Here is a 17,294-nt window from a genome sequence, read left to right as displayed (position 1 = left end):
TTTGTTATCCGATTTCGTCGAAATTATAAACCGCGAGTTGTACTAAGGCCTAAATATAGCTGTATTAAAGACAGATCTGCCGAATAAGGAGGTAAAGCCCCATTTGTTACCCGATTTTGTTAAAATTTGAAACAATGAGTTGCACTGGTCATAGTCCAGATCAAGCCAAATTTGGATATAGCTGCCATATGGACCGATCTGCAGATTAAGGGTCTTGCAAATGCAAATTTGGCCATGAACATTTCATTAGGGAACTGGGGCAAACTTCTCACAAATCAATGAGTGCTGTTCGATTCAATTTTAAGCTCAATGATAAGGGACCTCCTTTTTTATAGCCGAGTCCGAACGGCGTGCCGCAGAGCGACACCTCTTTGGGAGAAGTTTTTACATGTCAAAGAACCTCATAAGGAGGGCATAACCACCGCTGAACATTTTTCTGATGGCCCTGCTAGGATTCGAACCCAGGCGTTCAGCGTCATAAGCGGACTTGCTTACCTCTGTGCTATGGTGGCCTCCATTAAGGGTCTTAAACCCATGAAAATTCGTGTTTTCGTATTTCGCTGTAATTTAGAGGAGTGAGTTGGACTAGACGAGGCTGAGTAGACGAGGCTATTACTGAAAGAAAGTAAGAAGGAGGTCAGTAAAGCTATTGGTATCATAACGGGACACATAGGACTACGAGCTCACTTATGTAAAATCGGTGCGGCAAGTGATAGCATGTGTGGGGCATACGGGGAAAATGATGAGACGTTGGAGTATTTTCTTTGTCATTGCCTGGCTTTTGCGTCTAACAGATACCGGCACTTAGGTGGGGGCACAATGCCAGACATGAAGCAACTTAGAGGTGTGGTGTTGAAAACAATTAAAGATTTTGTACGTAACACGAAATTCCTAAATTAAAATTTTCTTTTTACAGGTTACTTTGTAGTTTTTAGAGCGCACAACAAACCGATTACTGGCTTAGGTGTATAGCCATAGTGGCATAGAGCGGATTAATATCTTTCACCCTTTTTCCAACATAACCTAACCTAGACTAGATTTCCAGCTGACCAAAATGGATTTGGTCCAGATCGGACCATACTTTGATATAAATTTGGAACATGAAGTTGCACTAAGCCACCCGATATCCGAACCGCGTATGGTCCATATCTAACCATATTTGGATTTAGCTGCCATCTGGACCGCTCTGTAGATCTGGGATCTTTAGCCATAAAATCCTCATTCATAACCTAATTTCATTGAAGTGTCGGGTTATAGCGGAGTTGGAGGTGTTAGGAGAAATTTTGCAAAATTTCACCAAAATCGGATAAGAATTGGGCCCTCTAACGACTCAAGCAGTACAATCGGGAGATCGGTTTATATAGGGGATATAAACGGTTACGGACCTATATAGACTATACTTTAGGTTAGGTTGAAAAGAGAGTTAGGTTGAAAAGAGCCAAAACTAAAAAGTTACCTCGAAAAAGAAAATTTAAGATTAGGAGTTCCGTGCTACTTACAAAATCCTTAATTGTTTCCCATACCACTCCTCTAAGTTGGTTCATTTCTGGTATTGTGTCTCCACCTAAGTACCGGTGTCTATTAGCCGCGAAAGTCGGGCAATGACAATGTCTCATTACCTTCCCCAAATACCCTGCACATGCTATCACTTTCCGCACCGATTTTGCATAAGTGAGCTCGTAGTCCTATGTTATATCAAAATATGAACCGATTTTGCATAAGTGAGTTTGTAGTCCTATGTGTCCCGTTGTGATACCAAAAGTTATAATGACTTCCATTCACTAATCGCCTCGTCCGCTCACGATCCCGATCACCCTACAGGATTTTCGTCATCCTACCGACTATTTCTCTGTTCCACAGTGTTATATGCGCGTTCGTCGCCAACGCCCTCAAATCGGACTGCGTCGATCATGCGTCAAATCGCTCCTCAGTCAGTATCTATTACAGGCCGTTTATGGGACCCCTGACACCCTCCATATATAATAAGGATTATTTTACTTTAATTGGCTATGACAGAACATTTGATACTAGCCGAACGTAGAAAAGCGTTCCAAGCGCCTCCATCTTCTGCGCTCATTCTAAAATCTCTGGCACCAAGTTTCAAGGTGTCTCCCACCACTTAATCTTTCCATCGGGCTTTTACTCGTCCCGGTTTGCGTGTACCACCGTGTATGTTCTCAAAAGACTTCCTTGCTGGAGCTTTTTGATCCATTCTGACAACATGACCTAGCCAACTCAGCCGTTGTGTTTTAAGACGTGCAACTTTGCTATCGTCGTCATACAACTCGTGGTTCATAGGACGCTTATATTCTCTATTAACCCACACTGGTCCATATATTTTACGAATAATTTTTCGCTCAAACACTCCAAGCACCGCCTCGTCGTATATATATATATATATATATATATATATATATATATATATATATATATATATATATATATGTGTATATATATATATATATATATATATATATATATATTTGATATGCGAGCTATATTTTAATCTGAACCAATTTCTATGAACTCACCAGTAATTTCGAGAGTCAAAAAAAATCCTTCTCATCAAATTTCAAGAGAATCGGTTAACAAATTAGCACTTTATTGCAATATTAGTACAAATCGGTCGATCGTAAATATGGGAGCTATATTCAAATCCGAACCGATTTTTTCCAAATTCTATGTGCCAAATTTTAAGATGATGAAATGAAAATTGCTACCTGTAATGTGTACACAAATTACCATGAACAGACAGACGGACATAGCTAAATCGAATCAGAAAATGATTCTGAGTCGATCGGTAAACTTATCAATTGGTGTAACTCTCTTCCTTCTGGGTGTTACAAACAAATGCACTAAGTAATAATACCCTGTGGTACAGGGTATTATAACTTTGTCGTGGTGTAGGGTATCACAATTAGCTATAACGCTAACGGACGATAGTATATTCGACCTGAAAAGAATAATATTCGAAAATATGTTAAATTCTTACATATGCGATTTGGACTATAAGCGAAATATACTGCAATTTTTTGTTTCTCATGTATCCAAAAATAGTCTAACATTCAAACAAAATCAGTGCAGTCAAATCCACTTAATTGAAAAGAGCAAAATACGGAAATTTTGTTTCTAAAGGGTGATTTTTTAAGAGATATAGGAAAGTTTTTCCAAAAAATAAAACATATAAAATTCAGAAAAATGCATGAAACCTATATATGAATCGATTATACGGCCCATATAATTTAATGCTGGAAGATTATTTCAAGCATATGTTGAACGTGACTGCGCCTCAAGTGGTCCATCCGCTTAGTCCAATTTTGGCATACTCTTTCCAACATTTCGGTCGGTATCTCACCAATAAATGCTTCAATGTTGTCTTCCAATGTGTCAATTGAAAAGGGGTTGTCTGTTCACCGAACTCGCCTTTCAATAAGTCCATCGTTACGCGTGCTGTACGGCATGTGCCACCGTCTTGTTTAAACCACATGCCATGCAAATAAAGCTCTTGCATTTTTGGCAAAAAAAGTTGGATATCATCTGAAGATAGCGCTCACCATTCACAGTTATGTTACGATTCGCATCTTCTTTGAAGAAGTACGATCCAATGATGCCATCAGCGCATAAACCGCACCCAACTGTGACTTTGTCTGGATGCATTGGTAGCTCTTGCAATGCTTCTGGCTGATCTTAACTCCAAAATCGACAGTTTTGCATAAATACGTACCCATTCAGCCAAAAGTGAGCTTTGTCGCTGAAAACAAGAGCGCGCAATGAACTTTCTTAACCGAGCACGCATTTTGATAATAAAATGCAATAATTTGCAAGTGTTGTTCGTTTTTAAGACGATTCATGGTTGAATTATAGACCAAACTGAAGATGTTTGACAGTGAAACAAAACACGAAACGTGAGTGAGCTGTTTAAACCAGTGTTGCCAAAAAGATAATAGCTTAAGAATCACCCGTTATTATCAGATGTTTCCAATTGGGTGGAACCGATATTAATGAAATGTGTCTTTTGAAACATAATTTGCATTTAACAATTAACCGACGTTGTCAATTAAACGATGTTTAGTAAACCGTATTCGACTTTTTGTGAATCTTGCCAATTAGACTGCAGTATAGTTTTGTAACTTGATTTAATGAAAGTATTATTCAAAAATTATTCTCCTCCAACTGGCAGGGATTGTGGCAGAAAATTCGATAGTTGAAATCCCCATATTAGTTGCATTTTTTTGAGCTACCTACCCTAAGACTCAACGACTTCTTCGTACGTATGCATTTACGTACAAGGAGGAACAACTGCCAGCACACATGTGAACATATTTCACAACGACACGGATTTATTTTTAACCTTACACACTTGTTCCTGCTCGACGATCGGCTGGTCGGCAGAAGTTCGCTCTTGTGGCAGCCATCCACCACCAGTTAGTTCTTCATCAACAAAGTGGTGGCTGCTGGCTGCACACAGTCTTTTCTGCTCTCAGTCAATCCATTTCGATCTCGGCAAATATCCCTTCTGCTGAGACGCCCGTCTGCCAACGTCGTCAGACACGGCGACTATCTATTCGAAATTCTTGCATCGTTGATGTTCTCCCAAAAACATAACTCTCAACACTGATTTTCCTTCGGTGAAACAAGTGAAAAAATTGAAAATCGAAAACAGTGAGCAAACCAAAATTTCAGATGTGTAAAATGTAAGTGGCTAATTCGGAAGCTGTTCAGTCCTTTGCGAGATTTTCATCAGTGACAACGTGTTTTAGTGAAAGAGTAGAACGCGAAACGAGAAAACCCCTAAACTGAACAAAGAAACATAAGGAAAATAAAAAAATAAAAAGTAACCAAAAAATACATTCGATAAAGGTGAAGTGTTCTCAAGAAGGCCATTTATTAATTGGCATGTGAATTGTACGGTACAGAGAAAGATAAACAAATATTTTAGAAAATAACCTACCAAAAATGTCGATTTAAGAATTTTGCGCACGCCTTTTCGTATCAAATCGGCAAAATACAGCTGCAAAATGAACTCCGGAAAATGGATGGAGGCATTCCGAATATTAAGAAACGGTTAAAATCCAATTGAGTTACTTTGCGAAAAAAATCACGTTTGTATTCAAGAAATTTATCAAAGTACAAAAAGGAAAAGGAAATTGAGAATATACAAGTGTTCCTCAACGACGAATAATACCCACACCCTCCCAGTCGAAACGAAAGAATTCGGACGCTTTGCCCTCTGCTTTGGCATTATCGATTGAATCATCGATCTATATTTACCAATATTTACTTGTCTTCGATTTGGTGGAAGCAACAAGTATCGCTTCTTCACCTTCCATTCTTCTTGCCTTCACTTGGGGTAAGTATTGAAATTTTACTTTCGAATTTCCGCCGTTTTGAAATTTCCTAAAAACAAAGATCATCTACTACGGTGGTTTTTTTCATTCATTCATTCATTCATGACACTCACTACCTATTTCACCACTTATTGAGTGAATGTGTGATCCGATGATTTACGCACATAAATTCACTTGCTTGTACATATGTATGTATGTATGTTCTTGTTGTAGTATATATGCGAAAATTAATGTAGACATGCGTGTGTGTTTCTTGTTATCATAAATTAATTTCTTTTGGCTTTTAGATCTTGGTCATGTTGTTTGGTTTTCCTTTGTTTCATTGTATAATTCATTCATTGGGGTTTTTTTGTATATGGGACATTTCATGATATCTTCTAGACTGGCGATTACAGCCAAAAAAAATTCCATGCGTTTCAAAGTACTTTGTATTTTGCTCAAGAAGCAAAATCGGCAGATAGGTTTATATGGGAGCTGTATCAAGCTATCGATCGATTCAGACCGTATTAGACATGTATGTTGAAGGTCAAGAGAGAAGCCGTTGTACAAAATCGGATGCCAAATCGGATGAGAATTGGGCCCTATAGAGGCTTGTGAAGTCAAGATCCTAGATCGGTTTATATGGCAGCTATATGAGGTCATGTTCCGATTTGCGCCATTCTTAGCACAGTTATTGAAAGTCATAAAAAACACCTCATGTAAGATTTCAGCCAAATCGGATGAGAAGTGCGCCCTCTATTGGCTCAAGAAGTCAAGATCCAAGATCAGTTTATATGACAGCTATACCAGATTATGAAGCGATTTAAATCATACTTAGCACAGTTGTTGAAAGTGATACCAAAACACTACGTGCAAAAGTTCAATAAAATCGGGTAAGAATTGCGCACTCTAGAGGCTCAAGACCCAAGATCGGTGTATATGGCAGCTATATCAAAGCATGAAACGATTTGACCCATTTACAATGCCAACCGACCTACACTAATAAAAAGTATTTGTGCAAAATTGCAAGCGGCTAGCTTTACTCCTTCGAAAGTTTGCGTGCTTTCGACAGACAGACGGACGGACGGAGCGAATTAAAATGACATGACGAGCAGGAATGTATATACTATATGGGGTCTCAGACGCATATTTAGAGGTGTTACAAACAGAATGACGAAATTAGTATACCCCCATCCAATGGTGGAGGGTATAAAAAAAATAGTATTTCTGGATGTACTCCAAAATGTTGCAACAAATGTTGTGATTTTTACTAGGGTTGTCGCAAAAAAATTCAAAATATGTTCTATATCCTTTTCAGCGAACCCTGACCTTTCCTGAATCGGTTTAAAAAATGGTATTCATATAAAATTCTGGGAACCAGTACGTGAATGTATCAAAGCGTTAGGACAGAGTGGGCCTGGGGGTCTACATTGCGAATCCAGGAACTTAGATCTATTTCCGCCATTTGCCAACCTGTCAAAAGAAAATGAGGAAAAGAAGTGCAAATATTTGTCAAATGTATAACGCCTGCACTGGTAATTTATCCAGAACTTTGTTGTCCTGGATAGATGTCATTTTCATACAAATTTCATTGCACTGCACTATATAGTACTAAAATAAAACACAGCTAATATCGAATCAATATTTATTGTTTGAACAACAGGCTGGTTATTTCCTTGCTCAGCAGCTATCTTCACTACGATACAATAAAAATATTAAAAGAAGATGGCCATAACTGATGTATCATTTCCATAAAAAAAAAATTAAATTTATTTTTGTAAAGTTGTATCAACAACTTTCTATTTTAAAAGTCACTCCGCACTACGAATAAATAGTTAGTGCAACTACCCTGCCGGACAAAATTTGATTTTCTGTTAGTAATGCATACCGGACTCATATGCCACTGAAGGATTTTTTAACCCAGCTTCGAATCCCACTAATTTTTAATATTAATATTATTTTTTTTTAAATTATTTTAGAAAATTCGAATTAAAAAAAATAATAAAAAGAAATGATTTCTACACATTCTGCACGAGGCTTTAGCTTTCGGTATCATAACAAGACACCTAGGACTACAGATCACTTATGCACAATTGGTGCAGCACATGATTGCATGTGTGGGGAGATAATGAGACGTTGCACAGTGGGATAGAATCGAAATAAAATTCTAAAAAATATGCCAATTGAGAACGGGTAGAGATAACTCTTTGAAATGGTTAGAGCTGAGGTGTTATCAGGATCATATGCAAAAAAGTATTAAACCGTTCTTGATCCAAAGAAACCGTGTTTCGACGAGGAGGTTAAACGGACGATGACGATGAGGAATACATCCTGCTCTCGCTGGAAGAAAATCAGAATTCCGCAGTTATATGAGGATTATAGGATCCTTCGCAACAAGTTTACATATCTGATTAAGAAGGTGACATATTTTGGTAGAAAGTTTACGGAAACCATTAATTGGAAGAGTTACTGCAGGAACATAAAATCTTTAGGTATTGGTAAAACTTGTACGAGAAACGGTTTTGGTGGTGACTTAAATGAGTTGAATAGAGATTTTGTTTATATAACCATGCATGACGCAGATGGAGGTTTTTACAGATCGTCGAGCAATAATGGTATTGGTACGGATACAACCAAATTTGGCTTTAGGCATTTTTCAGAGGTAGAAGTTTTTAATTGTTTAAGGGAGATCAAGTCGAATGCAGTGGGTTGATTCAAAGTTTTTACGGAAAAAATTTCCATACATTTCTTCTTATGTTCTGCACATTTTTGTTTCAATCCTTACTAGATCAACTTTCCCGGAATCTTGGAAACAGGCGAAAATAATTCCGATTCCAAAAGACAGGGGCAAATATCTGCCCATAACTATACTTCCAGTTCTTTCAAAGCTATTTGAAAAACTTTTGAGTAAACAAATGAAGGAGTATATATCCGAAAATCGGCTATTAACAGAGTTTCAGTCCGTATTGCAAAAAATTTCTGAGGACTTAATGGCGAGTATGGACAAGAGGGATATTCCATATTTGGTATTGTTGGACCATTCAAAGGCATTCGATACAGTTGAGTATGAGATACTCCGGTATAAGATTGAGAACTATTTCAATTTTGCTTCTGATGCCAGTCTTATCCTGGATCAAGATTTCAATCTGTCTATGTTAATGGCACAACGCCAAGTCCGGCAACAATAAAAAGAGGAGTACTTCAAGGGTCCATTTTGGGTACATTATTGTATTCTTTGTACAGCAATGACTTACCGTCTCAAATTAAAAATTCCAGCATCCATATGTATGCGGATGATGTTCAGGTATACACAAATGCGCCGTTTGTACGTTTAAATAGCGATCTCGACAGAATCTTAGTTTGGGCAAAGGCTAACGGTTTAAGCTTTAATCTAAGGAAATCTAAATGTTTAATTATAAGTATGGGATCATTCCGCTGGCCAGGCGACTTCTTGAAAAGACTGTCAGATACGGAAATTGAGATTGTTGACCGCGCTTAAAACCTTGGGGTGATATTTAATAGTCGTTTGACGTGGTGTGACAAGATAAAATCGGCGGTTGGCAGATCTTATGTAAATCTAAGAAATCTCTATGTTAATTATAATCATACTCCTGTAAGGATTCGGATTTTTTTGGCTAAAACAATGTTGCGAATTATTTATGAGTTCTAGTCAGAGAATTATGAACAAATTGAAAGTGGCATTGAATAATGTTGCCAGATATGTTTATGGTCTGCAAAGACGAGATCATATTACCCCATATACGAAACTTTTATATGGTGTATCACTTGAAAATCTATTAAATATGAGATGTCTTTTAAGTCTTCATAAAATCATATATACTAATATGCCACAATACTTATTCGAATTCATACGTTTGGCAAGATCGGCTAGAGGAAATAGAATAATACAACTGAGACATCTTAAACATTTTCTTCTTTATACATTCAATAAGACCTTGGACCAATCTTCCTTCTAATATCCAAACAATCTCCAACGAACGGCGGTTTAAGCCTGAACTTTATTAATTAAATAATTTTCAAACGTAAATTAACAAATTTAATAAATTTATGTTCCTTCTAATCAAATTTCGATAAATATTCAATTATTTAATATAATTGAAAATTAATTCATATATTTTCGTTAAAATTTAATTTTATTTAATCTTTTGTGGTTAACATTTTTAATCTGTTTTATACACAAATCTTAAATATTATTTATTATAGAATTTATTTAATTGTAATATTTTTTAAATTCCTATGCTTTATATAAGAATATTTTTTCTTTGCTTAGGGCAAATAAAAGTTAAATACAATACAATACAAAATTTTAAGGCCCTAGGAAGTGCGGCGGCGCCTCTTGCTAGGGCCCTACAATTGGTCACGTCGGCATTTCGGAAAATTGATTGGGCTGCCAAATCATCATCGGTGGCCCGATTTCAAAAATCCTTTTTTAAAAATAAAACGGATATTGATATCTTAGTAGTTTTTTTGAATCTTGCAGATACAAATGATGTATTTCCTATGTCATTGCCCGGCTTTCGTTAACAGACACCGACACTTAGGCGGGTACACTATACCAGACATGAACCAACGTAGGGGCGTGGTAAGAAAAAATTAGGGATTTTGTAAGTAGCACGCTAATTCTGAAATGCTCGAACGTCTCCTCAATTTCTCCACATGCATAAGTGAGCTCGTAGTCCTATGAGTCCTGTTATGATACCGAAAGCTTTACCGACCTCCTGCTTGCTTCCTTTCAGCAAACGAGTCGTCTTCTCACAGTCGGGATATCCCCATAGGATTTTCGTCATCCTACCGACCATTTCGTTTTCTGCTTGTGACCATAATACGGCCATGCCTGCGGAGATCCTGGAGATCACGGAAAGCTTGAGGAAGTAGGGTGTTAATGCGAGGAGGAGGAGGTCGAGTGTGATGCCCAGTGAACTGGGCATCAAGGCAATAACAACCAGGACGGTAGGGATACTAACAAAACATTATGGATCAGCGAAACGGCCGGTTTCTCTTTTCTAAAAAAAGAGAGATTCCTCTCTGTCAGTGCTGTTAGATTCAAGTTAATTCAAAAATTTCCTTTTTTGTTTTCGGTTATGTAAAATTGGATCGAATTTAGAAATTTCATTGATTCTTTTTGAATTTAAATGAAGATAAAGTTGTCTGCAATAAAAGCAAATAACTATAAATTCCAATTAAATTTAAACTACACTCGGATTGAAAATTCTAATTGAATTGAAAACTTATTTTAATTTTATTCTTTTGTATGCTTTAACTTATTTTTAAGCCCTTCGGGAGCTGAGTTGGTTGTGAACTTGGATTACTCATGCGGGGGTCGTGGTTCGCTAATGAATCACAAAGGACAACAGAAAAACGTTAATGAATGAATGCTACGAAACATTTTGATACATTCTTGGGGAAATCTTGAAAATTTTCAAAAAAAAAAAAGTTTAAGAGATATAAGCTCTAGAAGGTGGTAATTTTTCACATTCGGTATCGCACCGTATTTATGGTATGGAACAACAATAGCTTGAAACTGAAAATGTCCCACTCAATAGATGTCTAGAACATTGTACTGCTCAAATCAATATAACAGATTTTTGGATTTATTTTTGCCTTTGGAACCTCTTTGCAACTGTCGTGAACGATTAGCTCTGCAAATGCATATTACCCTACGCAAATCCCGTAACGGGACCGCGCCAAGAAGGTGCTCAGTAGTCTTCTCCGCCTCTTCACAGCTGAGACTCCTTGCAGCATTTCCAATAGGCCAGTGGTCAGTCGGCACTGCGATAAGGCTTGACATGTATCTCGGATCCCGGCTGATCAGGGACGCTGTGTGTTTAAGGATGCATTGCGGCCAAGTTTTCCTTGATATATAACATGTCTCAGTCTCATCCCATATGGTCTCTACCCGCCGAAGATTGTGCCTGAAGATGTCCGATTTAACGACTCCCAGTGGAGTAGCGACTGACACCTTATCCCTTATGGCCTGGAATCCAACTAAGAGCTACTGTAGCAAGACGACCTAATTTAACAAATTACCTTTAGTTAAACCTTGATTTCGTGTCATTGTTCCAGTCCGATCTGCTCGATAATTTGACCTCGAATGGCTGAGCAAAAGTAATGGCAGGAGTGCAAGAGTGCAGTAGTCAGTTGTAGTTATTACGTCCTTTGAAAGGTACTGAAAATACTGACAAGTTGAAATGCTCTGTCTCTACAGCTGTCGAAAGCGCTTATTCATGCGGAAGTGTATGCCGCACTGATGTGTTGATCTTTGGGTTAAAGGTGCAGCATCGTGTTGAGGGCTTCAGCAGGACAAGTGCGTTTTGTTTCTATCAACTCGATGCAGGCAGATTTATGGAGACGTGGACGTGGTGGACATGCATATGCGTAACTGGGACCCCCGTTGGAAGTTTTACAATTTTCTAGCAACTATAAGTGTCACCAGGATTGCAAATGCAAATTTTGCCCATGAACATTCCACTGAGGAACAGGGGCACCAGCATTAATAAGGCGAATTCAAAGCCAAACGAATTTTTTAAGGTTTTTTTTTTCAAGAATTCGGCCGTAAAAAATGAAATGGTTTCTATCAGAATGGGCGGTCCCCTCGGGCACACCAGCCCGAATTTTTTAGCGAAATTTCTTTGCTAAATTCCAAAAAAAAAATAGGTAAAAAAACTTATGGTGGTGGTTTGAAAAAATACTTGAACCATAATAGGGCAAAAGTTCAATCCTGTAAAAATTGTGCCCTAAGACCCCTTGATGAATATATTCACCACTAATGTACAGATTCATCATAGTTATACAGATTTTGTGGAGTAAGATTTGGTGATCCACGAAATGTTTACAAACTATTTAACATCAAATCCAAATATTGAAAATATTTTTACAACGTGTACGTGTACATACCCATAAGCGGGCATCGCATTGGTGGTTGTGCGTAATTTCTGGTTTTTCCTGCATTTGGAAATGGAAGAAAAGAAGCAATTTTTTTCTTCGACGAATCGCATATTCCTGAAGATAATTGCTCCGGCTTGTGATGCGAATATGGGAATTTCACAAGAATACGCAAAATAATTAAAGCGAATGGGTGGTGGGTGACATTTCCTGAAAATCTCGTCAATACCATGATCAACGCGATGGCCACAACATTTGTGATTTTTAGTTGGAATTGTCTTTATTTCTATTTTTGTTGTTGTTTCTCTATTTTGTTTGGACATCTTAATAAAGAGGGAATCATCACTAAAAAATTTCAGTCTATTCGTTTAATTGCTGTTACTCTTCTTTGTTGGCGTTCGTTTTTGTTTTCATTTCGATCCCCGTAGAATCGTTGATGCTGATGGCAATACCACATGCGAAGATTGCCTGCCGCCAGCCTCTTGTGAGGATGGGGACGAAGAGACGGGTCTTGTGTACATTGATACATGCCTCTCAGTCAATACCATCACGGTAAGATCGATTTATGAGAATGTTCGCATGGGTACTTTAACACCCCATAGTCAGTAAGTACGTCAGCCAGTCCTTTCGACTGTTTGCTAGTGAGGCATTCGTTGTTAGAAAATTACCACATGTTGGACTAAATTGAATTTGAATGGCAGATGACCATGTGTCTCTTCTCAATTGAACAACGCCAGAACTGTTGCGAATTCACAGAGCAACCACGTAAAGTGTTTCAAGAGACCAATGTCTGTTGTATTCTCGTATACACGAGCACATTTGCCAACTACCTGTGATAATCAATTGAATTACATTTGAGTTAGATTGTTGTTGAAGCAGACAGCAATGTGAGATCAATATATCTTTAGTTCACTTTCAAAGGGCACACTGCCATAAATAGACCATAGTGGTAGTAAGCAACCAAACACCAGGTACACGCAAAAAAATAATTCGTTTCACGTAAAAGAAATTTTCGCCACCTAAACTTCTATTCTGAAAAACATTGGAATTTGTTGACGATAAAATTACAGGGTTTTTTTGCCAGAATTAGTGACAATTATTAAGTTTTTTTACACTGACCATAACTTTTATTCTTGTTGTTTTTCGGGGTTTCAACTAGTTTTTCTTTACTTATAAATTAATTTAACGTCATGCTTACTTATATGTATATTCTTTTTATACCCTCCACCACGCTAACTTTCGAAGGAATAAAGCTAGCCGCTTGAAATTTTGCACAAATCCTTTTTATTAGTGCAGGTCGGTTGGTATTGTAAATGGGCGAAATCGGTCCATGTTTTGATATAGCTGCATTATAAACCGATCTTGGGTCTTGACTCCTTGAGCCTCTAGAGGGCGCAATTCTTACCCGATTTTATTGAACTTTTGCACGTAGTGTTTTGGTATCACTTTCAACAACTGTGCTAAGTATGATTTAAATCGCTTCATAATCTGGTTTAGCTGTCATATAAACCGATCTTGTATCTTGACTTCTTGAGCCAATAGAGGGCGAAATTCTCACCCGATTTGGCTGAAATTTTGTACAACGGCTTCTCTCATGACCTTCAAAATACGTGTCGAAAATGGACTGAATCGATGGATAGCTTGATACAGCTCATATATAAACCTAACTCCCGATTTTGCTTCTTGAGCCCCTACAAGGGGCAATTCTTATCCAAATGAACTGAAATATTACACAATGAATTCTACAATGTTCAGCATTCATTTATGATCCGAATCGGACTATAACTTGATATAGCTCCAATAGCATAACAGTTCTTATTCAATATTCTTTGTTTGTCTAAAAAAAAGATACCGCGCATAGAACTCAACAAATGCGATCAATGGTGGAGGGTATAAAAGATTCGGCCTGGCCGAACTTAGCACGCTCTTACTTGTTAAATTTAAAATATTGAAAAGGCTACCAAGTTAAATTTAATGTTGTAACACAATTTAACCTCAAATTTGTATCAATTATAAGCAGATTTAAGTTGGTAGCGCTGAGGTTAGCATGTTATGACGCTGAACGCCTGGGTTCGTATTCTGGCAGGAACATCAGAAAATTTTTCAGTGGTGGTTATCCCCTCCTAAGCTCGCGACATTTGTGAGGTACTTTGGCATGTAAAAACCTTACCCCAAAGAGGTGTTGCTCTGCGGCACCCCATTCGGACTCGACTATAAAAATGAGGTCCCTTATCAGTGAGCTTAAAATTGAATCGGACAGCACTCAGTGATTTGTGAGAAGTTTGCCCAGGTCCTTAATGGAATGTTCATGGGAAAATTTGCATTTGCAAGTTGGTAATTCTAACTCATCCAGAGTATATTTGGATATGTTTCGATGTTATGACACATAATGATATTAAAACCCCTCCATGCTAATCTGTAGTTAATCTTGTCATATATATCGGAGTTTTTAAGGCGTTCCTTGGCGATTTTTCCTTTTCCTTGTTGGAAGATTTTTCTTTTACGTGTTTGAACAAGGAAAAATCGCCAAAGATATTCAAATCTTCAACTTATCGTTCATCCCAGGCTTTTCGGAACGCCTAAAAAACTCTGATATATATGACGATATATAGCATTTTAAAGCAACAACACCGCATACAATCTCAAAGACTAAAATAGATAAAGAAGATAAGTTTAATGTAGTTTAAAAAACACAATGCAGTGGAAATGAGGGTAACTCATGCCCAATGGCATATGTAAGCAACACAAGTACAAAACTAAAAACTCGAATTTCGGCCCACAAATCGGACCAAAAACTGTCTCACAAACCCATAGAACAAAAGACGGCACTTGCAGCTCATTGCAGCTTGTCAGGACACATTCCAAACCTTAGGTTAGATAAGAGTGGCAGTCCTTTAGAGACTTACTTAGGCAATTTTTAGTCCATTGCGATACCACAGTAGCGACAGACCAAGGCCACGACCCCTGCACTGGTAATCCAAGCACGCTACCAACTCGGCTACCGGGGCGCCCGTAGAAATTTCGACACAAGAAAACAATTACAAACGCAGATATATGTTAGAAATGTAACATAGAATTAACACTCCTTCTGACAAACGGATAAACTTTAAGGCGGACACAGACCACTGTGCATAGATTTATAGGAGTTTGATACATAAGTATAGGCAATAGAGATAAAGCTTTAGTATAAGTTTTACATTGTTAGAAGAAAGTCGTTTGAAATTGTTAAGAACAATGTGATTATTGAAAAAAAGAGAAATATATATATATAAATATATATATATATATATATATATATATATATATATATATATATATATATATATATATATATATATATTTTTTTTTTTTTTTTAAGATTTGTCTTGAGAAGCATCTACATCTGGAATAGATCTTACTCTTTTTATACCCACCACCCTACGATTGGGGGTTTATTAATTAAGTCATTCCGTTTGCAACACATCGAAATATCAATTTCCGTCCCTACAAAGTATATATACTTCCAATCATCGAAAAATTCTAAGACGATTTAACGATGTCCGTGTGTCTGTCCGTCTATCCGTCTGTTGTCATCACTCTAGAGCCTTCAAAAATTGCGATATTGAGCTGAAATTTGGCACAGATACGTCTTTTTGATGCACGATGGTTATTTTCTTGAACGGGCCAAAACGGACCATATTTGGATAAAGCTGCAATATAGACCGATTTTCCGTTAAAGGGACTAATGCCCATAAAGAGTTGGTTTAAGGCTTCCCGACAACTGACCCAAATATGGTTCAGATCGGACTATATTTAGATATAGCTACCATATAGACCGATTTACCAATAAAGGGTCTGAAAACCATAAAAGCTTTATTTGTTACCCGACTTCGCTGAAATTTGCAACAGTGGGTTATTTTAAGCCTCCCGACATCTGACGTAAATATGGTTCAGATCAGACTACATTTGGATATAGCTGCCATATAGACCGATCTCCCGAAAAGGGTCTGGAGGCCATAAAAGCTTTTTTTTATTACCCGATTTCGCTGAAATTTAAAAGAGTGGGTTATTTTAAGCTTCCCGATATTTGACTATATTTAGATATAGCTGTCACAAAGACCGCTCTGCCGATAAAGGGTCTGAAGCCCATAAAAGCTTTATTTTTAACCGATTTCGCTGAAATTTGAAACAGTGAGATTTTTTTAGCCTCCTGACATGCGACCTAAATATGGTTCAAATCGGACTATATTTAGATTTAGCTACCATATAGACCGATCTGCTGATAAGGGGTCTGAAGCCCATAAAAGCTTTATTTATTACCAGATTTCGCTGAAATTTGAAACAGTGAGTTTTTCTGAGCCTCACGATATCCGACCTTAATATGGTTCAAATCGGTTTATAATTGGATATATCTGCCAAAAAGACCAATATTTTGTTCTTCAAAATTGAATAGTGACATATATATTAGACCACTCAATGTACGTGACGAATTTGGGTGCTTAAGTTATCCCATTTTCACCGGTTTGTGACGAAATGGGGCTTACATATATACCCGAGGGGGTAGGTATACAAAGTTGCTTGTTTAAAGTTAAACTGACAAAACAACAGATGAAAAGACAAAGAACATTACTACGATACCAATTACTCATTTATAGTTTCACTCGGTTACTTTTCTTACCACTTAAACTTGTTTTAACGTCGGTACTTAGCTCTAGCGATATTTTCGCTAACAAACAAATGGGGACAAACAGCGATTCATTTGATTTGACCAAATCGCCACATTTTTTGCAAATAATGTACTAATTTATCAATATTAAGCATTATTATGTACAAAGCATTATTATACATATATATGCGTTGCATGATGCAGAAAATTATCAAATCATTACCATTCATTCAATGATATCAAAAAATCACTAAAAATCGACAGCCACAAGCATGCTGCCAACTTTTACATTTTTTCAAAATCGAAAATTGCCAAAATTCTTCTGTTGGATTTGGTAAAGATACAATAAATTTTTTTTTATTGTGCTCGCTTTTGGTTGCACGAACTGACCCATCGGCGGTGCCATCAGGTCATAAAGT

At 37.3% G+C, this 17,294-nt stretch overlaps 1 protein-coding gene across 4 annotated transcripts in view; it reads left to right on the top strand.

The window, feature by feature from the left end:
- Positions 1–4,493: 4,493 nt before the first annotated feature.
- LOC106090599 (zinc finger protein 891) overlaps positions 4,494–17,294 on the top strand; it is a 51,369-nt gene continuing 38,568 nt past the window's right edge. For all 4 annotated transcript variants that reach the window (XM_013256841.2, XM_059362314.1, XM_013256840.2 and 1 more), the window contains exon 1: positions 4,494–5,350. The gene's annotated coding sequence lies outside the window, so the exon portion shown is untranslated. The remainder of the gene's footprint in view (positions 5,351–17,294) is intronic.

This window comes from Stomoxys calcitrans, chromosome 1 (assembly GCF_963082655.1).
Source record: "Stomoxys calcitrans chromosome 1, idStoCalc2.1, whole genome shotgun sequence".
In the NCBI taxonomy this organism is placed as follows: domain Eukaryota; kingdom Metazoa; phylum Arthropoda; class Insecta; order Diptera; family Muscidae; genus Stomoxys; species Stomoxys calcitrans.
The sequence above is the reverse complement of the archived record's forward strand: the minus strand, read 5'-3'. Positions and strand labels throughout refer to the sequence as shown.